This window comes from Cyanistes caeruleus, chromosome 2, assembly GCF_971803275.1.
Source record: "Cyanistes caeruleus chromosome 2, bCyaCae1.hap1.1, whole genome shotgun sequence".
Taxonomy (NCBI): Eukaryota; Metazoa; Chordata; class Aves; order Passeriformes; family Paridae; genus Cyanistes; species Cyanistes caeruleus.
Window position 1 is genome coordinate 48887889 of NC_141702.1, and position 25726 is coordinate 48913614.

Consider the following 25726-nt stretch of genomic DNA (forward strand, 5'->3'; position numbering starts at 1 on the left):
AGGCACCACTTTTTAGCAGAAGAGGGAAAACTCTTTTGGGAAGGATAATGCCAGCAGCACTCTTTGCTGTGGCTTTGGTCTTGTCTTCTGTGCAGGGAGAGAGGGCAGGGCCTGAATTACTTTGTAGACTGTGGATGGCACGGGAAAGACAGCACAGAGAGGTTTCCATCAGGAACCCAGAGTTCCTGTACAAGAGGCAGCTCCTTGGAGGAGCAGGTCCTCCCCAGGCTGCCCTCCACCTGATGCCATCCCACTACTTTTGGGGAGTGCAGGAGCCATGATTCCCCCAGGGCTCCCACAGGAAACAACCTCCTCCTTCCCAAGTTTCCAGCCCCTGGCCCCACTGCTTCTGCATGGCTGGCTTTTTCTGGGGCCATCTCACCTCAGCCCAGGGCCACAATGCTTTTCCTCCTCTCCCTTTCACCCTCCACTGGCTGCTCGTCTCAACTCTGCTTCCAGACACTTTTAATCTGTTAGCATTGCCTGAGCTCTTGGGCAATATTGTGCCTTTTAGAAGGAAAAAGAAAACTTCTATTTTATTTGTGAGAATGATATTGTTTTAATAAAGGAATGTAATTATAAAACCACAGAATGGTTTGGGTTGGAAGGGACTTTTAAAGGTCATAGCAGTGCAGACCCCCTGTGATGGCAGAGACAACTTCAACTAGACCAGGTTGCTCAAAACTTCATCCTTGAACATTTCAAGGGATTGGGGAATCCACAACTTCTCTGGACAACTTGTTCCAGTGCTTCACCATCTTCACATTTCTTCCTAATATCTAATTTGAACCGAACTTCTTTCAGTTTCAAGCCATTGCCTCTTGTCCTATCATTACATGCCCTTGTAAAAAGCCCTCTCCAGTTCTTTTGTAGCCCCTTTAGGTACTGGAAGGTGCTCTAAGGTTTCCCCATAGCCTTCTCTTCTCCAGGCTGAACAGCCCCAGCTCTCCCAGCCTGTCTTCTCAGAAGAGGTGCTTCAGCCCTCTGAGTAACTTCATGGCCCTCCTCATGTAATGAATCTGGTTGTGCAGGTGCATGTAGGGTGGAGAATTGCACCTTCTGCTGGGTACTTTCTGAGAGGGGAAGAGGGCTCTCATCTCTTCCTTCAACCAGTGTTTTACCAGTGTTTTACCCAGGACTTCACTTATCCTATTGTCCTGGGCTGCTGGGAATAGAAGAACATTTTGTTAATAATGTTTCTGGTGTGTTGTGCTCACAGGCCATACCACATGCCAGGGCTGCACACATCTCAGCCAACACTAGGAGCCCAAAAGACAAGACACAATGAAGCAGGACACAAGACCCCTCGTTCTGGCATCTCTAGAAAGGATGACTTTCTCCTCCAGCACTGAGCCATATTCCCCTGCCCAGGCACTCACAGCTTGTCCTGTGGGAAGGGAACTCCTAGAGGAAATCTTAGGGGACCAAGAAGAAATTGTGCAGATACTTTGTGCATCTGTAATTGTGCAGATTGCCTTAAGTGCTCCTAATTTGGGGGAATGCTGCCAAAAATTGGAAGGAAAGAAAATTTACTCCTTGCATTTTGTTGATTGAAAAGAGAAAATGTGTTTTGTATCTCTCAGTTCTCAGACAAACTTGATTTATTTTCCCTGTCTTGTAAGGGCCTAGAACTAGAAAAATTCTCAGAAGTACCCTCAAGCTACAACAGCATTTGTAAAAACCCACTTCCTTTTTCTCTTTTCCTTCTCTTCTTTGAGAGGAAAATCTTGCGGCATTTGCAATGCAGAGATTATTTTTCAGAAAGGGTTAACTCTTTAACAGGCATCCAGCACTTGTTTGGTACAGGATTTTTGTATCCTTGCAACCAATGAACTCTTCACAAAAGCCTCCCTTCATTTCAGCCTTCAGACATAACTCCAAATATTTCTATTTCTGCCATAAGACAACTTGATCACATTAAATCAGAATAACACACCCAAACAATATAAATATAGTGCGCACCTATTCAGAATGAAATGCATGGTAACCAGGAGGACCCAGTGGCACCCTGAACCCTCCTGGAAGTTGTGTGGGTTCATGAAAGGTTCAGGTCGTGGCAATGCTAGAGCATTTTCTGGTATCAGCACTCTGTATCGGAAGAGCTTTAGTTTCCCTCGGTTGGTGAGTGAAGTTATGTTCAAGACAATATTGTAATGGCATTGTTGAGAGTAAAAATTACTGAATTAATCTGAGGCTGACGGTAAGATGATATTTTTTTTTGTTGGCATTCAGGCAGTGAAAGCACTGCTTTGTTTTGTTTTGGTTCCTTTTTTTCTTTTTCAGAATTAGACGAAGGAAACAAAATATTTGAAGATGACACTGCAGTTATTCAGCTGCTGAGACTTCTCCACTCCTTTCCTCTGAATGAAGAGTGCTCCTGAAATTAAGTTACAAATTAGTAGTGGGCCATGGAGGAAACATAGACAGACAGACAGACCATGACAAGACCAGAGATAAGTCACAAGATGCAGTGAGGGGCTTTCCATCCACATATGGGGGAAATGGGAAAAGAGAAGTCTCCATGAGTGGGTCACATGCTGGAAACAGGGCCCAGGCTGCAGTTTCTGCAGCCCTTAAGATTTGTTACACTTCACTAAACAATGTCCCAGGCTTCCCTGTGTAAAGGAATGAAGCTATCTCCTGGTTTGAATACTAAATTGGATTACATGACACCCACAGTAACCTAAATTTTTCTTGGATTCAGTGGACTTTTGGGTCCATATTTCTTTTATTGGCATTCTTTCCCATCTCCTATGAAAATCAAGTATTTAAAATAAAAATTTCCTCTTTCCTACATAACCTTAACCAGCCCTGTTTATCCTTTTAAGGACATAACCTCTCTCCACTTAAGGACACCCATATCATCTCTGCTTTCATCTTGTTCTTCTGGGTAATAACCATCTCTTTTTGATGTGCCTTTTTCAAGTTTTGGTGCCTCTGGGCACTACTATAGCAATGAAAATGCATTTCTCCAGGCATGCCCCAAGGGGAGGACCGAGTTTGTGAAAACAAGAAGTTTTCACCAAATCTCCTGGTTCTTCTCATTCCCCGTCAGACCCTGTGCTCCCTGCACTACTGCTGCTGTGCTCCCATGCAATATTTCAGCTGTGGCCCTGTGGAGGGCACAAGGGGCAAAGGACCCCTAAATACCCCGTACCACAGAGCAAAAATGTTTGTATGCCTGAGAATCTCTGGGGGCTGACTCCACACATGCTGAGCTGGCATGAGGAGGACAGTTCTGATTCAACATCCCTCCCTGGGACAGAATCAGCAAAAAACAATTTTAACAACCAGCTGTCATCAAAGCAGGTTCAGGATCCCCCTCCTTCCCTCTGGCTCAGGGGTGATGGTGCAGCAGCCCCTGAGGGAGCAGGCTGTGGCAAAGCTCCTGCCACACCTATCCTGCCAGCTTTTCACCAGGGTTGCTCATCTGTGTGGTGTTTCAGGGCAGGGGAGGAGGGACTGGCTGCATTCACTTTGGCCTGTGAGAAGCAGTCCAGAAGAAGCAAAGGGAAATTCTTAGAACTGACAGCGTGGCTTTGAAATCAGCACAAGAAGTCGGGTTGCTAAGTAAGGGAGATCAAGGTGAGAGCATAATGTGAAGTGTTGATTCAGCCTCTCCTGTAACAAAGAGAAACAGCCTGTCAGTGCCAGCCAGGAATGCTCAAATCACCTGTACCTCAATGAAGCCAAAACACAGAAAGCATCCAACAGGCTGAAAAAGGCCATTAAAGGTATTTATGCATGCTCACCTTTGGCTTCGTAAAACCTGTTCATGCCAATGTTCAAACTGAGAGTAATGTGTGTGCAAGGCTGCTTCCAGCCAGCTGTGACACAATTGCTAACATCAAAATAATCACAGAGGCTTTCTGCCCTTTGAGATCTGTTTGGTGCTGTTCCTGTATTTCCCAAATGTCTTGTGAAATCTCTGGTTCTCCTTCGAGAAGACGGGAAAAGGAGGTCCAAGGGGGGGTGTTTGCCTTGGGTGGGAGCCCGGGCACACCTGCCCTGCAGTGCTCTGCTGGCCACTGCCCCAAACCCGCCCAGCTTTCATGGGAACCAGATCGGAAAAACGAGTTCGTCCCACATTTTCCAGAAGATGGAGCTCAAGAGTCTCCCATGTGAAACAGTAAAAGGTTGTCTATGTCTGGGGAATACGGGGAGATAGACATTGCTCCGAGGGAGCTACCTGAATAATAATTTTGTAGCAAAAGGCTTAAAGTATCTTCTTGTGAGAAAAGAAAGTACAGTCGCTCCCCCTGCCCCCCAAAAGCGTGTCTAGAAATGATACAGAAACGGTGAATATTAGTCTATGGTAAAAAATGAATGAAAAAGTATAGTTTATTTGTGAGAGAAACAAGGTAGGAACTAGACATTTTCTGAAGTAATTTTGTGCCCTACACCTCCTCCCCCCACCCCCTTTAATATTCTTACTGGGCAGAAGCTTCATTCCCCGGAAAAAACACAAGAAAACAAGGAGGAGATTCTTATTCTCTTAAGACTGAACTTGCCACTAAAAGTTGATTTCCAGAATGGCTTAAAACATTTTCCAAGTGCTGCAAGAGGAATTACAGACGAGGCAGATTGAACCACCTCCTCAGGATAGAACCATGCACGTACAAGAGGTCAGCAGGAATTTGCAGAGATTAACAACTAAAACCATCTGCACTCTGGAAAAAATCAAACCAGTACCATACATTGTGTGGGAAATCCATGCAGCAACACAAAAATCCCTGGGGGTCCTATTAGTCAGACCACAAGATAGCCATGAGAAAACAGTCGAAATGAAAATTATTAGCAGCTTGCTCTCTTCAGGTCCACCATAGAACAGTCTAGTATAGCTTTTGAAAGAAAAATATGAGGTAATTCTCTGTTAAGCTCTTTGGGCATTGATAACAACTTCCTCCAAACCCAGATGGATTTTTATATCCAGGCTCAGCTGCCCAGTTCCATACTTAAGTATACACACTCCCAATCTAACTGAGATGATGTTGATGCAAAGCAGTTAATATTTATTTGTATGCTGCTGTTATGGTATTCATGTACTATTCTATAATACATAAAGAAAAATTTCTATAACTTAACTTTTAAGTAGATCTGTGTAAAGCTGAGCTAATAAAGGTTGGAGTGAATTCTGCTCCAAAAAGTCTGAAATCTCACAGTGTCCATTTTGCAACTGTGAAAAATGTTATCTATATATCCATAAATCCATAATGACAAATAGGCTGCTTTCAGTGCCTGGGGTTAGGACATTCCCAGACCTATTAAGTCTTGTTTCCTTCCCACTGCCAGACTGAGAGAACATAGGACTCTCTGATAGGTCAGCTCTCATTCTTTCCTCCAATTCCTTCCTCCACTGGGTTTTCCCATTATAAAAGACCCAGTGCACCTGCCTGTTTTCTCTCTTGGAGGAGATGTGAGTGCACATTGCCAGGTCATGTCCAGCCTTTCATCCACCAGTATCCCCAGGGTTAACCAAGGCCATGACTCGGGCATAGCACAGTCCCACTGTACGATGGGCCTCTCTTTTCAGCAATATCACCTCTATGAATTTGATCGGAATTCCTCCCAGGTGAGCTTTGTGAGAATGTCTTAGGACTTTTAATGCCTATCTTTACACAGAAGGAGCTAATAGAATGAATGAATGAAAAAGACATCAGCCACTTCTTTTCAAAGAGAAGTGCAGGCACTGTCGCTACGGAGAAGAAATATCCGGCACTAGGGGAGTGAATTGTCCTCTGGAAGTGCTCTTTGCTCAAGGCTGCACACAAGCAAAGTCCCAAGTACTGACTGAGACAACCAACCTTTAGATATTCAGTGCTGGTGAGCAGAGACCCTTCTTTTTTGGTCAGAAGTGTCCTTTTCCATGTTTCAAGAACAATTTTTATGATGCACATTTATTATTGGACCTTTTATAGGCATCTATTTGATCCAATGTCATCTAACAAGTCAGGTTTTGTTACTTTTGTAACAAATGGTTATTACTTGACTTTGCTACTAACCTTTCTATTTCAAAATTAGTGTTGAAGTTCAAGATTTTCAACAAACTTCTTAAATTTGCTGGCAGAGGCCAATTACTGTGAGTTTATGCAGAGATCAGTGCAGAAGCAGACTACTCCTGAGATACGGAATAAGCAGTGCACTTTCAGGAACACTGAGTAAAGATGATAAACAAGGCTGAAAGCAGAGAAAAGCCTGAGGATGAATTTGCCAGCTGAAAAGGGGTGTGGAAGGGGGAAAAAGTATAGCAAAAGTATATTATTTATAATAATAAATAAAAATATACAAAAGTATAAAAAGTATAATAAAAAGAGATTTAATGAATTCCTCTTTTGTAACTTAATGATAAAACGGACAAGCACATACATCTATTATCAAAGAAAACATTAAGCTTCAGACTATGCTGAATCAGAAACTGACAACTTGGAAAGCAAATTAGGAGAAGAAAACTGCTTTTGTCTTGCTGGAAAAAGATTTGTGTCAAATATTTATTAAAGCACAGACTCCGAATCCTGCCCTTGTTGTGTGGAACTGAACATCCCTCCACTCCCTAAACCTGCAGAGATAAATGTATTCCTGAGATTTGAAAACAAAGGTAAAACTAGATTCTTCCAGAGATTTGACCATCTTCACCTAGTGCTTGTAGAGAGGTACAGACTGAGCATACTTTTCCCCGTAATTCACAGGTTTTTGTTGAAGTCCAGCCACTGAAGTGTTAATTATGTGCCCCAAAAAGCGGCAGATTAGACCTGTGGGGGCAACTGTGTTTAAGTGGCTAAAGATAAAACATGATTTACTGCTCTGTGATAGCTTGTACCTTGCAGAAATTTGCAGCTGATCATGCCTTTCATGCATCTAAGGACAGACACTCCTGTTATTCAAGCATATTTCTTTAGTTTCTTTTTTTTTTTTTTCTCCTCCTTTTTTTGCCTTTTTGTTTTTATGGTCAAATTTATGTGGTTTGCTTAATGACACCCAGATTGATAATCTGTGGTACAGACATACAGATAGATAGACTCTTAACACCAGATATAACAAGCCCTTAGATGGACACAGGCAGTAACTCTGCCTGCACAGTGAAGACCACAAACTCTTCACTCACATCTTGTGCTGGGGGACATGGGGGGGTCAGAAGAGCAATATCTTGGACTAACTGTCTCTGAAACTACTTCAAATTTCCTGTTAGTGTGTCCAACATGACAGATAGCTTCTCTCCTTTTCAAAATGATGACCTATTTTTCTACTGTCATTGCAGAATACATTATCATAAACTACAGTTTTCAAATTTATTGCTCTGGACCCTAGAATCATTATTTATAAGAATTATAAGGTTTTCTACATGCTTTATTTTTAACATTAAACATGACTGAAGCTTAGAATGAGCTATTTTCCATTCTTACCTTATTTTGTAGGCCAGAAGTGCTGTGTGTGGGTTTCAAAATACAAAAGGTTTCACAGTTTTCAAAATTATAGCATTTTCCAAACTATTTCTAACGTTAGGCTTTGAAATAAAGTGGAATACCACTTCACATGCATTTATTTTCTCTCTTAAAATATAAAACTAAAATAATATCTGCCTGCAGGGTGAAATAGCTGTAGACTAGGTCTTTAGGTTGGAAAAGACCTGAATACTACAGCCAAACCAGTAATTCTGTACTGTACAAAAAATGTTTTCAAAACAGTCTTTGAAAGAAGCATGCCATTTAAGCTGTGCATCTTCATGTTCTTGAAGTATCCAAACAGCATCTTCATGTTCTTGAAGTATCCTCACCTCTGTCTTTTTTGCAAGGTCAAGCTTTTTTTCTCTCCTTCAGATATGTTTGCCCGTGGTTTGGATACATGTTCTTCCCTTGCAGGGAAAGAGCTCTCCCACTGAATGACCTCTAGACTAGAGAAATCTTGGCTTGGAATTTGTCTTCATTTGCTGGCAACTAATACTAAAAGAAAGCCTGGAGCATGAGTCTTGCTCTTTTCTTGGGAGAAAGTGGAGAAGGAAATACCTAACTCCAAAATCTAACTTTCTTTGTCCCAGTGGTGTTCTTAAAAAATAAAAATATAAAAAAATAAATCCTCTTGTCTAGTTCAGTGTGTGCATTTTGAAGCTGTGAGTCAAAGCTGGCTTGGAGGCTTCCTTTGCAGCCAAAGAGAGTTTTACACCAATGGGATGTGGCATCTTTTGGAAGTGCCTGAATATCCATACACACACTGACTAGAGGAGGAGCCTATTAACCACAAATAGGTGTGTAAGACAAAGTCTTCCTCTGCCCTCAGGCTAAATGAGGCTTGTTTGTAAACAGCAATAAACAGGCTTTCTCCCACAAATACCGTTTCTGTGAGTGAATAAATGAAGGAAGTGTTTCCTGATCATTTCTCTGGAGACAGAATTAGAACAAGTTCAAACCAAGTGCTTCATGGTCACTGACAGCTACTTTTGTTCTTGGTTGCTGATCAATACTGTGACCAGGCCAGACAAAGACAACGTCACTGATAGTCTTGGGCTATTGTTCACTTCACTTTCACTGAGCACTCTCATAACTCTGTTCTCTGTATGTTTTAGCAGAAATCTGGGGCTGCAGAAACATCCCAGATTTATTATGGATTTGTGAACCATGCTGCTTTTAAGTGTCTGTATTTTGACACAGAGGCCATAAAAACTTTTCATATGACATTTAATGAATTTTTCCATGAGGAACTGTAAAATTTAAAAAAGTGTTCCCAAAACTATGGTTTTATAAACCAAACAGTCCTTAAAATGGACCCTGTACACTGTAACATGTTGATCCTATCTTTATCCTCGTTTGTACTCTTGTCCTGCCATGGAAAATAACACTTCTAATTGTTCTTCTCTGTGCCACACTTTGACAGCCTGTTTTGCTGATAGCAGACTTCTTTAGCTAAAGTTAACAGTTGAAGAGTAGCAAGATATCTGGAGCCCACAGACATCCTGCATTTATAAAATTTTAGAAATTTGTCTCTATTGTACAAATGCTTGAGTAAATGCAATATATCTGTGCTAAAAAGAGTTCATATACTCCAGAACACAATCTGACATTTACTCCCATTTATTTTGAAATGCAAATGAATCTAGTTTATTCAGGAGTCTTTTGCAGCTTACCGTCTTATTAGTGATCATGCTGATAACTTGAATTTCTGAAATGTTGTTGCTAAGCAATGCAACTTCAGGCATGTAATGAGGCTTTCCAGTGGCTACTTGAAGATGAAGAAAATTATCTCGCCTTCGCAGGTTGTTTGATCATCAACCACATTATAATGGTTGGATGATAAATAAGTTTTCAGCTTGCCCTCATTCTCCTGCAAATAATTTAGTTTTGTATGGTAACTGAAGATCATACAGTATCAAGAAGAAAGTTGTATATTTTTTGGGATGCAAAGGCAGAACCAAAGAACTTGTGTAGCTCCTTTGTGTAACTTTCTATAAAAAGAAAATTCCTTCCTGCAGCTCATTACTTCAGAGAACAGTAGAGGAAAATTAGGATTGAAAGTTGTCCCAGCAGGACCTCTCCCCACACAAGGTGATGCTGCCTCTTTACCCCTCACAGTTCGGATCTCCTGTTGGTGAGACCTGGCTGAGGAGACCCTCCAGCTGTGACAGGAACAGGCAGCTGTGCTGGGCTGCGTGCTGGGGACAGTCTTCTTGCACAGGCTTTGTTCTTGGGAAGCCAAAACCATACTGGGAACATGGACAGGTTAAATTCCTCTGATGTGGCCCATCCTGGAGCTCCCCAGTGCATCCAGGCAGAGCTCCTGTTCCAGGCAGAGCTCCACAACACAGCTCCAGTACCAGCGGGAGTCTGGCTATTCTTGAATCATCTTTCCATTATTTTCCTTTGTCACTGCAAAGCCCAGTCACTTAAGCTTACAGTCAAGGATCTGGCGTTCCTCTTTTTCTATGGGATGATCCTGGAGCTCTTCCTTTTCTTTCCCCTCCATTGTAGACACTATAACACCTGCAGCTGAAGTACAGTGGAAGCATGTCCTGATCAGCTAACCTACTCTTGCGTACGCTGCTCAGGGGAAAGAATGTTCGCCCTGACCTTTATCTCTCACTGCCTCAACTCTCCACCCACCAAAAGAGGCAGCATCTACAAGAAAGTGCAGCTAAACCAGCATCTGAAGTATTCAGAAGTAATAATAACCCTAAAGAAAAGTCCAGGAGAAAATAGACAAATCTTTATTCAGAACTGGTTTGAAAGTTCTGCAATAGACAAGATCTGGGGCTACAAAACTGGAGAAAAAATTAAATATTGACCTCCTGCTCAAAACATGCCTTACCTTCTCCCCTGCACTTCACCAAGTGACCAAGTGAGAAAGGTCGTGTAAGGCTGTGCCACAAGAGTCATGCAAGTGGGTTGAGTACAAGTTGTACAAATAGCTGTCATGTGGTCTCTTCAGTGCCTCGTTTTTGCAGATTAATCTTTTTGAAGTAGGTGGGTGTTTTGTATATGTCCGTGGTATTGGTGTACAGGGCTTTCCTTGAGGAATCTTGCTGGAAGATTTCCTACTACCAAAAGCTGCTTTTGCAAAATTGCAGAGCAGTCTTACATTGAAAACTTTAAAGTGCAATGTAAGATGATGCAATTTCTTGCCCTGAAGGATTTATTTTTATACACTTTTTTCCCTGAACATGTCAATGTTTAGAGTGAGGCAGTAGTTTTAGAGTAGTCACCCACCCAGCCAAGACACATTTTTCTGTGGGTGAAGGAGTGACATTTTTCTGTCCTCATGAAGACAAATGTTCTGCTGTTTAACAATTAAAACCTTAAGGATTTAAGGTTTAATCCTGAAATAGAGATTAAGGTTTAATCCTGGAAAAGAGAACATTTTAAAGGTTGTGGGTTTGAGCACCTTTGATTTCATTTCTGGCCAAAAAGCCGCTAAATCCATACTTACAGTGTATAGACATGAACCTAATCTAAACATCAGATTAATTTCCTTACCTGTGGGCAAGCAAGCCTTGAAACTCATGCAGCCAAACGTTTGTGTTATATTCAGTGCACTGTTCTTGTCACTGCTAAATGTTTGTGCTCCAGGAGAGATTTCTGTTCATTTTGCTCCTGCATGTTCTATAGATGCCACTGACAGTAGGTGCATTGTTGGCTGCATCTCATTATAGTCACAGCCAGCTATGTTGAATCATATAAGGAAGGGAAAGCATGTGGGGAAAGGTGGGATGATGGGAAGATTTTTTAATTTTAAGGAAGGAGGAGAAATTGGAAATTGGAAAAAAACAGACACCTAAGGCTTAATTCAGAGCTGGTTGTGCAGCAGCACAGGATATTCTCATGCACGTGAACCTGGCATGAAGGCACATATCCCTCCTTTTCCGTGCTGAGAAAGCCAAGTGAAGGCACAGTTTCTGAGCTTCTGTGGAGAATGTCACCCCAGGTAGGCAGCACACCTCGTATTTCAGCTCCCAACATCAGCTCTAGGCAAGGAGCTCAGCGACTTTGATCCTCATAATGATTTTTGTCTTATCGCTGCTGTTTGCTGGTGCAGGAGCAGGCAGGTTTTATTGGTTTGCACAGTTCCCTTCCTCAGTGGCACACACATCTGTGGCTATCTGAGAAGGGGATTTATTTTCTGTATCTGTGATAAAATGTTTTCAGTTAAGTCATTAATCTTCTAGACTGACATTTAACCCTATACGGGCCTAGGATTTCAGCAGCTGGAGTCCTCTGCATGAAAAGCCTGGCTAATTAATATCCTCCATCTCCAGTCAATTAGGAGGAATATATTTTCTAACACAGAAATAGCGCTGTCAAAAAAAAAATAAAAAAAAATAAAAGATACAACCGACATTCAATGAGAATAATCTGATAATGTAATCAAAGATTCTCTCTAGCGTGGCAGTTAAAATTAAACATCGTGAACGGTGCATAATGTTCTCATCTCTTAACAAGTTCATAAATACTTTAACCCTTAGCAGCCTGGATAATTCCAACATGTTAAGCTTGTTGGACATGGTTGAGCCACACACACAAATATGTATACATGCACACACAGATAGGATAAAAACAATGCATTTAAAAAATATAAATGTCTTTTCTATACTGTTACACACTTTTACATTTCTTTACATTTTTACATTGCTTTCTATCCTGTCTTACTGTTGGTTTTTACTGTCACTACCAGCACCTCTGTGGGCTGCTCTGCTCAAACTGCCCAGACAGTGCTTAGGGATCTCTGGCAGGTGGCAGTGAAGGAGATGGGCCAGGGAAGGCAATCGGGGGTGGGTACGAGGATGTTGGCCCCCAAGCTGGAGGCTACCCTGGGGCCAGCTACAGGGTTAATGGGGAGTGGAATATGCAGAGAAATGTAGGAGAGGAGCCTGAGGAAAGAAAAGGATCCATAGCAGCCCGAGGACTGAGCTTAGTGATCTGTGTCCTGATCCTCCTGGGCCACACAAATGCTTCCTCTGCGCCATATGGGAGGGAGAGACTTAAGTGGTTCAGGCAGGTCTTGCTGGGGGCTCCTCATTCATGAGGAAGCTGATCAAAGGAGTCAGGCAAACGGCTTCTAAACTTGGGGTGAACAAGAGGATTTGCATTGCCTGTGCCACCTTCAAGGTCACTGATTTCATTATGAGGTCAAGCTCATGACAATGATCAGTCCTCACTGTGTGAATGACAAAGGCTGGATGGGAGAAAGTTTAGCTTCTGGTCCTCTTGTGAATGGATAGAAATGCTTTTTAGCCATTGTAATTCAAGAATCCTCAGTCAAGAAGGAGACGGTGCCTCTAGAAATAAGATTAACAGCTAGTGAGCTTCACAAGAGGGCTTGAGGATTGATTAATACACTGGGACTGCTCGATAGCATAGAAGTGCTACATATCAGCTTACCCAGGGACCTGCCAATGCTGCATGAGATTAGAGCGTGAGCCTGTGATCCTCAGATATACAATCTTTCTTGAAGTGTTACATGCTAGACCTTGTAATAGCGTAATTGCAGATGAAGATGTATGGAGGACTAGTGACACAGGTGAGGAAGGTAAAGCCCCCAATATTTAAACACAGAAAACTTCCAGCTAAGGAATAGTATTATATGTGTTTGTATGTGTGTATTTCTTTTTGCATAAGTAATTGATAGCTCATTAACAACCCATTAGAGTGAAAACTCCTGGGATAAAGAGCACGCTTGCTGTTTGTGCTTGAAAACCTAATACAAATAGAAGAAGGAAAACAATTTTGAGTCTGACATAGTTGATTGCTGTGTGGCAGGATCCTTCTCTGGCTTCCAACTGCTGTGATCAGCTGACCCCAGGGAGACAGGGAGTTTCCATCCTGACCATAGGAGCTACAGCTCTACTAGGTCTGAAATTTTTTTGTGGTAGGATTTTTAACAGTTTGCTGTATAATGTCCTTCCTGCATCCCAAGTGTTCTGATCTTCACAATGGCATAAAATAGTCAAATGGTTTTCTTCTGGCTGAAAACCTAAGGGTTGGTAGGAGGAAAAGAAATTCCCAGCCAGAGACATTGAATATTTCAAGTACAAACATGAAGGGGAACCACCAGCCCTGTTGTAGAAGGCTTGGAGTGGGTTAGGGGCTAAGGAAACAGCAGCCTGGACCTGGAGCACCTAGTGATGATGTCAGCAGGAGGATGCTCAAGGCTGACAGAAAGAAAATGCTGATCAGAGAGCAGCCTCTCTTTTGGCAGGTGGCCCTATCCCACAGGTCAGTGCTATGCAGGGTATAGAACACTTGACCAACATTTGTCCAAAGGGCTGAGCAAGGTTGCTGCCTTTCAATAAAATGGCTATGCCCCTCTTTCCAAGGGTTTGGCACAGTCACCAAGGAAATGGAAGACTGAGGTCCAAGTTACACCATTCACCATCCATTTCATCCAGTAACTGCAACATAAGCTTTGAAACAATGCAGGGTGAAGGAATTGAACTCAGCTTCCCCCTCTCCACCCTCCCAACATCCAAATGATAGGCTGTCACTATTGCCACTCTTCTCCTCTTGACCCAGCTCTAGGCATCTTGTCCATGAATGAGTGCAGAAAATGTGAGTGCCTTCAGAAATGCAGCTCTCAAAAGATACTGGGATAAACAGGATACATTTTCTAAAAAGAGTTAATTCTATGCAGTTATACATCTGACCAACCAAGGTATCTCACTTAAAAAACATTGATAAATGAACTAGAAAATAATGCTGATCCAGGGTCAAAAGCAGTTTCTTTGCTCTTATGTTTATTTCACAGCAGATCAGGGAATTAGGGGAAGACTGATGGAAGAAAAAACAGAAGTGTGTACCTTGAAATATGTGAGACAGAAGTTTTGTTTTTAATGTGTCTTACAATAAAAAAGATCTCCGTGTCTTCCACTTTTCTAGCATGTAAATTGTTTCCAGATTTTAGCATAAATAAATTTTGCATAAATGGAATCTTTCATTTGGCACTGAATATGTAATACAGACAAGACATTTAAAAATGATGGGAAAATTATTCATTTTATCTGACAATTTCTAAAATCAAAGACATTTTGGAATAATACATACTAACTAGGAAAATAATTTTTAAAAAGTCTTTCACAAATGTTACCGAATGAAATATAACCTTCAATGATACTGAAACACATATTTTCTTATCAGAGGCTCCCTGTGTCCAATTTATTCTGTTGTGTTCCTTTTACATCATAGCAATGACAATGAAGTAGTCAATGTCTGTAAAATACACATTTATGCAGGAGAAATAGGTGCATCAACACTTTCTTCTGAGTCTTTAGATGCTCTCTATCATTGTATTTAGCAGACAAAAGCAACATCTCATTCACAACACAGGAAACTTAACAAAAGGCAAGCAGATATCATTGCTACTTGATCCTGTGAAATATTCAAATGGAAACAATGAGTTGCAGGTGAAGTAAGGAAAATAATCTTCATCTTAAAAATAAAGAGAAGGTTATTTTTGACAACTGGACCAAACCTAGTAACACATTTATTTTGCGAGGAGCGGTGACAGGGCAGAATGGAAAAGGTCAGCGTGGAGCCCAGATTGCCTGCAATCACTGAAGAGCAGCATTGTCTGGGGAGGACTGAGCTGAGTGGAGCAGGACAGGCGTATCAGAGCCTGAAGCAAGGCCACTGAGAGCAGCCAGCCATGGCAGCCCCGGGCTCTGGAGCCTGAGCAGGGCTACAGGCATGTCAGGAGCTCAGCCTGAACCATCCTGCAGCTGTGTTACTGGCCCAGGGGCAAGAAGGGGGGCAAGGAGGGTCCTCCCTCCCCCAGACGCAGATCGTTCCTTTGAAACTGGGAAAGATAAATACAGAATTATTAATGATAAACCCTGCAGACTGTGGGGAAAGTGTGAGGGTATCTATCCTGGAAGGCTAACTAGCTCTGGAGACTTCTAGCAAAACAGATGTGGCTGCTTTGCAGCTGTGTGCTTGTTCTGAATAGGCAAGGAACACAGATTTTGAATTTCACCCCTTTTCAGGCTAAGAGCTTTTTTTTTTTTTTTTAGCTTTCCTTCTGCTAATACTCAGTGCTTTTCTCTGTGAAAAGTTTCAGTACAGATTTCCAGATTTCCAGATCTAAGATCATCACCAGCAAAAGCATTTGCTGAGTGCCTAGAATTAGTCAGAAATTCCCCTTTCATCGTGAGTGATTCCACATCCATCCATTATTCAGCCATCTTCTCAGATCAGTTTTAACCCCAGAGAGAAGCCAGATGAGACAGACCACCAGTCTGATCAAGCCTGAAAATTCCAGTAATCTTTCTACAAGTGTTAATACTCTACAAATCACATAGGCAGTTTTTTTTTTTTTTTAATGTATTTAGGCACCTAACTTACGCTGCTATAAATTTAAAGGTCTTTGAACAAATTCTTATGTGAGAAACTCATATTAGGGAAAGAATGCTTGTCCTTCTCATTTAAAATGAAATAAAAGATCTAAAGTCTGCTAATGAGCAGTGATATTCTTGAGTGCCAATTTAAATGGAAAAAATTGCTTTCATTATGCAGATTTTGATGCTGGCCGTGTCATGACACTACTTTCTCCAGAGGATTAATTTAAGTCCAGTAAAGCAGAAAGGAATCCCCTTGAAAGTGATGAAGTGAACAAGAAGTGAAATTGATTTATGCAAAGTAAGAAGTACTGAAAGTGTTGTAGATTATGCAAATGATTAAAAAAAAACAGAACAGGAATAAAGTAATTTGAAATTTGGAGGGGAAAAAATCAAATTACATTATACAAGAAACAGTAACTCTTCAGTTAAAAGTCTTTTTATTTGATTTTGTAAATGGAATAAGTTAATAATAACTTTAAAAGAAATTAAGAATGCAATGCATATTAAAATGAGCCCCACTCTTGCCTGGGACTAAACCTTTGCCAACTCCTGTAACAGAAATATTGAATAAGAACACCCATGTGCAGTTATTTTTAGACAGCATCACTGCCTGCTGGCAGCTCGAATTGCAGTGCTTTAGAGACTACAGAAAGAGGAATCTGATTAGTATCTAGTACAAGGTGCAAGTTCAGGCTCATTAGCCAGTGGTGATGAAAGCATTAACGCCCTTCAAGGAGTGCATTTACTCTGAACACATTTGCTCATTAGGAGGATGAAGGTCTCTTTCTTCACCATGCATCTGAGCTGTGAAAGAGTTTAAGGAAACTCTTTGCTTTATCAGGAGCTTTGTCTCCTCACGCTGAAAACCAAAGGGAGGTCCCTTTGGAGTCCCACCACCAGGGATGGGACTGAATTCTCTTGGCAGTGACTCTCATAGGCCAGCTGCCCGCACCCAAGGTGTCAGTGATGTTTTCACTGTGGTACAGAGAGAGGAACTGGAACTTCCACTTACTTGAGGTGAGCACAGTAAAAATGCCCCATGTAGAAAGAGAAGACTCATAGCTACGAGCTGAAGAGTGGCTTAGATGACCAGCTTGCAGAGAATTGTCCGCATTACCCTTGGGCAGATGAGTCACAGCCCTTCTGCCTAGCACAGAGTCATTGTCACTTTAGTCCAGCCACAGGTACAGTAGATTTTCCTGTGGATCAAACCAACGTTTCAAGCCAACAGGAATGGCAACCTCCTATTGCATCCTGAATGGCAGCTTTCTACTGCATCCAGTCACAGAAGTAGAAGAAATGAGGGGGGTAATTTGAAAGTGGATCCTTCAAACACTGTTAGAGTCAGGAGTTTCTTGAGAAAATGGTCTGGTCTGTAGCAACAGAAATGCCACCAGTAATTGCACACATTTGAAATAAACTTTTGCCCCAAGACACTTGCCATCTTTGACGTAGGATCAAGGCTGGACAGCAAAACAGACAATTAATTGCTCATAGGACATGTCCTTGTTCCTGTCCTCATTCTCCTTCAAATAAGGGGATTTACTTCCAGACCCACTCAAGCTGACTACTCTTTTCCTCCTTGTCTTCCAGACAAGAATTCAAGAGTTATCAGCAGAAGTGTGGCTGTAGAAAAGGCTCTTTCTTAATCCTTAGTCTCACCAAATTTAGCCGAACTATTGTGTTAGTTTTCCGGCACATGGCGGAGTAGTCATACACATAGAAGACTTGCAAAACAAAGGAATTGTTCCATGTTCTTTCAAAGCTGCTTAAAATTTCTTCCCACTCTGCAGCCTGTTATTGTTCAGAGAAATGCGACACAGTGACACCCCTTGCATGAATACTTGTGCACAGCTTTGTTAGCCTGGTACAGGAATTTCTACAAAAGCACAGACTTGTAAAGAGGGTCAAAATACTGATATATTTCCCCAGTGAAAATTTAGAGAAAAACAGAGATTGCAGTCCATGCTCCAAGAAACAAATGCTTTTTAATTTTTTTTTAATTTTTTTTTTTAATAAACCTCTCTTTCACAAGCTTCCAATGTCTTTGATTACAAATTCTTCTCTTCAGACATGATGAACTGCCAAGCCATTGTGTTATTGTTGGGAAGACGCTGTCTTCATCAGCTTTGTCAGCATTTCATGTTGTGAGTTCCATTATACATGGCAAAAAAAAAAAATACACTGTGCAGTGAAAAATGCATATATATGAAACACAAAATCCCTCTACTGTGCCACACTAAAAAAGGGGAATTCTGATATCCAAGAAAGTGATCCTATCTGTACCTTTCATCCTTCTGATCCCCTATTAACTATGCATGGAATATGTTAAGGCATTTTATTATTTTGGGGAATATTAGTTTACTATAAAATTACATATTATTTAATCGTCACCAGCTCCATCTCTACAAAGATGGTGATTTCATGGGAATTGTCACAACAAGAGGTTGCTCCAATAAGAGATTTCTAATGAAAGGGAATTATACTGATTATTAATGAGTTCCAAATGAATTCAAGTCCCATGGTAAGGGTAAGCTTAAAATAACACAGAGGCAAAAAATACTGCAATGGAAAATGGTTGATCTGATCAGAGGTGTATTGAAATGTAGCTCCAAAAGAGTAATTGGACAGAACTGAGCCAATTTTACTTGCAAAAGTAATTATTTTGCTTATATCATACTCACCTCTCAAAAGTTACAAAAAGAACTTTGTGCTTTGAATATCCATGGATTTTTGTACCTTAACAAGACACAGATGCAAAAGAAAAAAATAAAAGAAAAAAAAAAGAAAGAAAGAGGGAGTAACATACACTGATCATTTCCAAAATGTGTTAAAACCAAAGAAAGAAGGTGCAGTATGGAGGAGGTTGGTTATGCCCCAAAAGCACCCCAGAGAAGCCTGAAGATAAATGCAATGTATTGTCAGAACAATGCTTTGTTATAAAGAAACTGGTGCCTTTGCTTACCATATTGTATTGTAGGCTCTCAGAGAAGGCAAAGACAAGGGAAATAAAACTGTTAAATGTGGTCATATAGTGCTTTGAACAGAAGAAATAACAGTTTTATATCCTGGGAAGCAACTTCTGACATTGTAAGATTTGCATGGCTGGCAGCCCCAGGCACTACTGTTACAGTGCATCCTATGGTGTGGAGGTGAGCCACCAAAACCACAGAAACAATTTCGGGTAAGGTGAAGCTGAAATCTCTGGTACCCAGAATTTCTTCTTCAATATGAAATGAATTTCTGCTGCCTCTGTTTTCTATGCTGGGCTGTGTGAGGTGTGCTGCCTCCAGCATCAATCCCTGCCCTAGCCAGGATGCACCATCCTGCTTCAAGCATAGGAGCCCTCCATTGCCTGACCCCCACCTCCACGAAAAGCTGCCAAGGAAGATTTAACAACTCATAAGTGAATTTACATAGAGGGAAGGAAAATAAAGTTTGCCAGAATGTAAACAGAAAAAAACTGTTTCCATAACACCTTTCCACCTGTTGCCATGCTTCTTTAGCCTACACTGAGATGGGCAAGGAGTGAGATGCATCTCTGCTCATGGGTCTCTGGTTTTTATTCGGTTTTTCTTTGTGAGGTTCTTCCAGAGAAAGTGGATTGTGCTGTTTCTCTGATGATGGATGCTATGGTCCCCTTCTATGGAAAAGAGGCTGTTTAAAGAAACCAGCAGCCTAAACGGGTGGACTTGGTAGGGCAAGAGTCCTCTTCTGACTTGGCACCATGTACCACCTGGACTTGAACTGAATAAAGGCACACTGGGGACGAGGCAGTGTGCAAACCTGATTACTCTCAGGTTTGGCATCATGAATAAATTAATTACTGAGCAGATCCCTTGAAAATTCCCTTTCTCCTCTTTTTTTTCTTTACAGTCCTGAGTTACTCATCCAGCAAGCAGCCATGTGAGGCAGGCAAATCTTTGGACACACAGCCACTGTGCAGATTATACTAAAAATTGGCAGCTGGTGAATTAGGTTGCTAAAGACAGCATTAATCTGTTGGTGATGTAAGTATTCCCAGCTAAGAGTGTTGTGTCAGTAAACTTAATCTGTAATTAGCAGAGTGCACAACCTTTATTTCTGTTGACATTCACAATCTGGATTCTAATGGCTTTTGAAATATAGGTATGTCCCTTCCTTTAATAGAAAAGGATATTTCCAGTTTGTCATTCCTACTCCAAAGTAGTCAAATCTCCTTGAAGTTGTGGGATTCCAAAATCAAGCAGATAAGTGTTCAGCAAGAAAGCCCCACCTTCCTGTGGTTTCTTAATATGTGCTAATGTTATATTTCATTTCATTATGGTAGCTCATCCTCTCAGTATTACACAAAATGCTGAGGAGGAATACTTGTGCTCAAAAGCATTACAAATCCAGATGTCCCATGGGGGATCAGATAGTTTTAAATGTTAGGAATTTGGGAAATGCCGACAATCTCAGCTTTCTAAAGCACACACAATATATGTCAGGACATGTAGCTAACCAATAATGATGGATGAATACAATAAACTCTCCAGAGAGCAATGGAGTACTAAAACACATTTTAATTTGAAACCAACAGCAATATATTTTCTCACTTTCTGGCAGATAAACAAGGTATCTGGGTTGTATTTCCTTGTCGTGCTGACCTGCCTCTCTGGAATTCTGTGTAATGCTTAACAGGCTGACATGGCTTATGCTACTTCAGGAACAGTGTGACCTTCCTCTTCTTCAGAAGGGCACTGGGCTGAGGTTAGGACCTGTTCTTGGCTGTGCACAGTTGCTGGGACTGCCTTTCACACGCTCATCCCTAATGCATCCATCTTTTGCACCTCATGGCACCACTGAATTAATTTGCTGATACAGAAATTAAGCTGAGAGACACAAGCCTGCAAGTTTCTTGGTCTTTATCAATCCTTTTTAACACAGAGAATGCGTGTGGCTGTCACTGACATTTTTGCAATTCCAGTGCCTGGACAGAGGAACTCATGCCATTTCAGGCCCACAAAACATCTGCACAAGGCTGAGAGCCATGGCACAAAACCTGGCACACAGCTTGGACCAGCAACTGGGGACTGATGTGATGCTTTACAGCAATTGAGACGGCCCTGCATGGCCATGGTTAAATCATGAGAATCTCACCCTTGGAGTAAAACCTGGAAAATACAAGATTTTGCAAATATAAAACATAATTCCTAATATTTCAGTCATAATTGCTCTCTCTTTGCTTTCCCACATTCCAGTGCATAGTCTCAGTTTATTCCTCTGGATATTCTCTGATTCAGTATCAATGGGGGAAACTGCAGGCAATCACACACAAAATTAATATCTGCTTTGTGCTTAATAATTACTTTTTGAAGAAAAGAATTATCTCACATATGGAAAAGAAGAAAACTAGATTAAGAATTTGATACTCCTGATGTCTGTTTCCCAGTTAGATTTAGTAGATACTTTGCAGTTATTTGTTCTTTTATATATACATATTTATATATGTATATGCGTGTGCTTTACATTTTTCTTAAACCACGCTTCTATCAGTAACTTTTAAAAGTTAACTTCTTTTTGCCATTTGTCTGTCTTTTATTGCTGAATATGAAATACTAGTAGTAGTAGTCTTAGAAGTGATTTATTGTCTGATGTCAACATTTTATTTTTTCTTTGGGAAAATCAGCTTTTTCATAGCTATTTTAGAAGCTTAAATTAACCAGGAGAAGGACCAGTGATTTTGAGAAATAAAAGAAAGAGTCAGAAGGAAATTACTATGATGAAAGGAAGAGAATAAGAAATAGGAAGGAGGCTGAAAGAGAGGAAGGTAGGGGTGCAGTTTAGGCAATATTTATAAAAACCTGTTTTCTATCACAGTCTTGCTTCTACTAAAATGCTATTTTGACAAGTAATAAAATGTAAGATGGGTATGGAAGTCTGGCTTCAGCTCTCATGTTCATAAGGCATGCAACTCTTTTTTAAAGAAAATATAGAAATGTCAGCATTTCCGTATTTGGGAAAAATGAGAAACAGCAAGGTGACTTGTCACAAGATCTGTCATCACTACAACTATCTTGTTTGTACTCTGCAAGCTGGTTTTGAGCTTTGTGTCCATTTTGTGATCAGCTCACAGAGATGCCTATCTGCTCCACAGGTGGGCATTGCTGTTATTTTTAAGCATCCTCAGGAAAGATGGGATCAGCTGGAGACAGTTCAGAGGACAGGGTGTCAATGGGCAGAGAGAACAGGACGTCACATCGGGCCTGGCTGATGCAGAAGTGTTGGCAGCTGGGCTGGGCTGTGCTATGCAGAGGGAAACCACAGGCTGAGGGGAGCAGCATCTCCTCATGGCTGGGCAATTGCAAGGCCAAGGCTGGAGCACCATGTGCCCCAGTATGAGAGAGACTGACAAACAGGAAAAGATTGTCTGTGATGGTCAGGGAAATGAAGCCTTTACCAAGTGAGGAAAGGCTTGAGGGGATTTTTATTTGCTAAGAACCAGGCATTCTCAGGAGACTTTATAACTAAAATTACAGATGGTAAAATGGGTGCTTTAAAGATTTTTAGATAGCTCCAAAGCAGGAAGACCTTGGAGTCTGAGCACCACCCCTCTGCCCTTGCTCCTGTGCAAAGCCACCACAATGCACATGACTCAGGCTGCAGAGGTTTTCTGTCTGCCTAGCACAGTCAGTGGTGCTCCTTACTGCCTCACTGAAACAATCTCTTCGTGAAGAAAGTATGAAAGGTGTCCAGTAGTTGCTCAGAGTGTGACATTGCTTCAGGCAGAACTGGCAGGAGAAAAAAAAAAAGAAAAAAGAAAAAAAAGTAGGTCTTTTCTCTCTCTGCGAGTTTTCTGGTGGATGAAATATGCAGGAATCTATTTTTGGAGGTGATCAAATAATGAGTGTGAGGAACTCTGTTGTGCTCACTGCATGGGGAACAAGGAGAATAAAAAACACCCTTTCCTCCCCAGGTAGTTAACCAAGAACATTCACATGTATTCACCACCCTGTTCATATTTCACCTCAACAAAACTGAAATATTGAACACATTTTATAGACACATTCTTAATGACTGAGATTTATTTCTGCAGGGGTAAAAAAAATGTCATGGTGTTTCCCAAAATCGACTTGCCTTTGTGTTCTGGTTCGCTGCGTGTGGCTGAGGCGCTGGGCAGATTCAGAGATGTCCACCACAGACCAGACCGCAGGAAAACCTGTGCCCTAATTACAAAATAATAAAGGTTCCCCTGTGGCACTGGGCAGCTTGAGAGCCACAGCACAGCCCATGCTTCCTTGTAGCTAGCAGCTGGCTGCAAACACTGGGAGTCAGGCCTCAGCCTGGCCTCAGGCACAGAAGCTGTATGGCGTGAGGAGATGGTGTGAAGCCCTTAACAGGGGAAGACATGGCTCGTCTTCACAGCACAGCCTGGAGCCCCTGGGCCACAGCCCCCTGTTACTCTGCCCTGGAAACACAGCAGACATACCTGGGCTGGGCTCTACAAGACAGTCCTCTCCTGGCAGTCTGCCTCCTTCCAGTAGCTCAGTAAAGTTACTCCAGCTACGTTTCACCTGAAGCACACCCTGAAAAGGAAGGGGAGAGGGCAGTGGGAATAGGTATCTGGGTCTCCCTGAACATCATCCTTTCCCTTCAGATTTCAGGTAGGCTGGATTCAGCTCTATTTTCATGCCAGCAGATGCAGAAGCAGAGGATGCCCTCAACAGCTGCCAAAACCTCACCTTGAGCAGGCGATGCTCCCTCCCTCCCTGTCCCTTCCAGCAGTACAGTGTGTGTCTGCGTCTGACATCTGAGGTCTGCTCCTGGGAAAAATAAACCAGTCGGCTTGGCTGCTAGGTAGGCAGGTACCTTGCAGTGAATTACAAAACCCCTGCCCTTTCCCGGGACAGAGGCCTTCTCCAAGCTGTGTCCACAGCCTCAGGCACAGTTTAGGGGACAGCAGGGGCTGCCTGGCACTGGGACTCAGCCCAGCCTCGCCTAAGCAGCAGGAAGTGGGTGGCATGGCCAAGCCTGCTCCCCTCCCGCCTTTCCGCTCTGCTGCATGCCAGACAGAAATTATCCCTTTGTTAATTTAAATAAACAGAAATGCAGTGATGGGAGGTTGTTTATTATAGGCTCTAGGCAAGAATCCATGCTTTCAGGATCACGTGGAATTCTGTGGTAACAAAGTGAGGCAAACTGGGAAAATGCCTGCGCAACCCTTTGATTAATGCTGTATTGCTCCTCCTGCCCCCTTCCCACATTTCCTACTGCTGCTTGTCTGAATTAATAGAGTTAATTGAAAGCAGGCAATAACAGGATTTTTACAGATCTGAGCAAGGGAAAGTAAAATAATGACCTGGTTAAGCCAGGCTCAGGTACTCAGCTTCAAAGGAGTGAGGATAACAATGTCTTGTCTCTACACAGACAGGCTGGGAGACTCATCCAGTAGCCAAGCCTGCTTTCAAAGGAGCCCCTAACACCTCCAAGATTCCAAAAAAGGGCAGGGAATTATGTGAGTGAGGAAAAGCTGACAGGCTAAAGATACGTTTGTAGAAAAAAAATAAATTAATCTCAGGAAAAGGGCTGCAAGCCTGATAGCCAGTTTCTAGTTCTCCATGTTGGGGAAAAATGTCATGTCTGCCTATGCTGGTATACCACACTAGTGCTGGCAGCCCCGCATCCCAAACCATGGGGTGAGAATTGCAGAATTTATTCAGGAGGTACCTTCTGGCATCTTGGGGACAGAGAAAGGGAGAGGGGATCTTAGAGATGCCCACAGCAGGGATGGTAGCACAGCTAACCCAAAAGCACTGTGCAAAGGATTTAAGGCATCCTGGGTGACATTGTACATGTTCTGTCTAGGTCCTTCCTGGACACTGCAAGACCTGTCCTTATAATCCTACATTGTTGCCCAAAAGATAATTTTTTTTTTCCTCATAAACCAGCCTGTAATTCCTCATAAATCCATCTTGCTGTCTCACAGAGATTGCATTGACTTTTCATTTTTCACTCCCTGTGGCATTCTATGGTTAGAGAAAACACTGCGGTGAGGTAGTCACGCTTCAATAGCTCTCTCACAAATGGACTTGTCAATAATTAAATTAATATATTTTCAGACAATGAAGAAAATATTTTCAGCAGAGCTGTGAGCTAGCAGTGCTCTGCTTTCAGAATATTTTGAGACCACAAAGGCCACTGCAGAATCTGAACCTAGCGCATTAAAAAAGAAACAAAAGCAGTTGAATTTCCACAGTCTTCATTAATTTAATTTAGCTTGAATAATTCATGTAGCATAGCCTTTCTGTGGTATATTTTATCTGGAGATGCAAAGGTTCTTTAGAAAGTTGGGTAGTGTAATTATCTTTCTACAGGTGAGGAAGCAGCGATAATCTCCTTTCTCAGGCAGCAGGCAGGATTTTCCTGAGGCAGGCACAGGGCCCCTTTCTGCCAGGTGTCAGTCTACAAGAAGGCAAGCCTGGCCTCATGTGTTAGGAAAGTAACTCCAGAAATCTGGCTTCCAACCCTCAAAGTGACACACGTAGGAGCTACACTTCTGCAAATGAGGTCACTTAATTGACCTTAAGAGTCAAGTATTTAATTTAGTGCCAGTCTGTGTCAACTGAATGAGAAGGAATCTGAAAACCACAAGTGATGGGGGCTCTCTTGGCAGTCTAGCAGCACCCAGCCCTTTGGCAGCCCTCTCCTCAGCTGGGCTTCGTGACACAAAGTCTGCACACCGCAGCACAATCAGCAGTGTAAGGAGCTGCTGCCCCATTGCTGCAGCTTGTCCAGCTCTCCTCTCACACCAGACCTTCATGCAAACCTAGCACGGAATTGGCCCAGCCTAAAAATGACCAACTGAAAACACTCTTGGAGCAGGTTGATTCCTTCATCACATCCACAGTGCTGGAACAACAGTGCCTCAGGCAGAAATCTGTTGAGCAGAACTGT

The 25726-nt window shown here is 42.0% G+C and overlaps 1 long non-coding RNA gene across 2 annotated transcripts; it reads left to right on the forward strand.

Annotated features, from left to right (window-relative positions):
* The first annotated feature begins 12648 nt into the window (after positions 1-12648).
* Positions 12649-19872, forward strand: LOC111927293 (uncharacterized). Of its 2 annotated transcripts, none has more exons than XR_002863499.2 (4): positions 12649-12999; positions 13239-13329; positions 15987-16109; positions 19688-19872. It is a non-coding gene; the product is annotated as an uncharacterized LOC111927293 (long non-coding RNA). The 2 variants fall into 2 exon arrangements; XR_002863498.2 differs by lacking the exons at positions 15987-16109; positions 19688-19872 and adding exons at positions 13992-14130; positions 14224-14345.
* The last annotated feature ends 5854 nt before the right edge of the window (positions 19873-25726 follow it).